This window comes from Grammomys surdaster, unplaced genomic scaffold (assembly GCF_004785775.1).
Source record: "Grammomys surdaster isolate TR1022 unplaced genomic scaffold, NIH_TR_1.0 126187, whole genome shotgun sequence".
Classification (NCBI taxonomy): domain Eukaryota; kingdom Metazoa; phylum Chordata; class Mammalia; order Rodentia; family Muridae; genus Grammomys; species Grammomys surdaster.
In genome coordinates this window covers 3,177,069-3,177,983 of record NW_021620993.1, presented here as the reverse complement: position 1 = coordinate 3,177,983, position 915 = coordinate 3,177,069, and positions in this window count along the sequence as shown.

Sequence of the window (915 nt, the reverse complement as noted above, 5' to 3'; positions counted from 1 at the left end):
GACTTACTTATTGATGTATAGGAATGAATCACAGCTGGAGTATGGGGTCAGAGGACAACCCACAGGAGTCAGTTTCTCACCTTCTACCATGTGAATTCCAGGGATCAAAGTTAGGTCCTCAGGCTTTGCAGCAAGCTTTTACCCACTGAGAATCTCTCATTTGCCCTCTATCTTTTGGTTTTGTTTTTATTTTTAACCTTGGGAGACATGGCCTCTCACTGAACCTGGAGCTCACAGGTTCAGCTAGAGGGGCTGGCTAGCCAGCTCCAGTGGTCTTCCCGTGCTCCCTCTCCAGTGCTATAACTAAAGGCATGCACTCCTTAGGCCAGTTGTGGTGGTGTGGGCCTTTAATCCCAACACCCAGGAGGCAGAGATAGGCAGATCTCTGAGTTCAAAGCCAACCTGGTCTACATAGTGAATTCCAGGAAACCTAGAGGTAGGTAGTGACACCCTGTCTCAAAAGAAACAAAAAACAATTGTAAAAGAAAAAGGGGTGTACTCTTGCTTCAATTTCTTTCTTTAAATGTGGGTACTGGGGATCCAAGCTCATCTAGATGCTTTTACTAACTGGGTTGTCTCCTCAACTTACTCACACACACACAAAACGTTACTTTTGTTACTGAACCATAGGCCAGTTTTTTATAAACCACTGACTACTAAACCCTGAAGAATTTCCTGAAAGAAAAAAAAATCATAGTAAGTAGGAATTGACTTGGATGAGGAAGATTTGGGAGGCCGTGAGGAAATCACAGAAGACTGAAAGTGGTTTCCTTTGTCTTAATGAAATAACCCCTACAATTCTGATTGTATTGATCAGAAACTCCAGAAGGCATTCGGACTGCAGCCTCAGGACCTTTGTACCTGTGGAGCCTTTGCACAGACTCTCCAGATCTTTGCCTAGCTGGCATCTTCCTG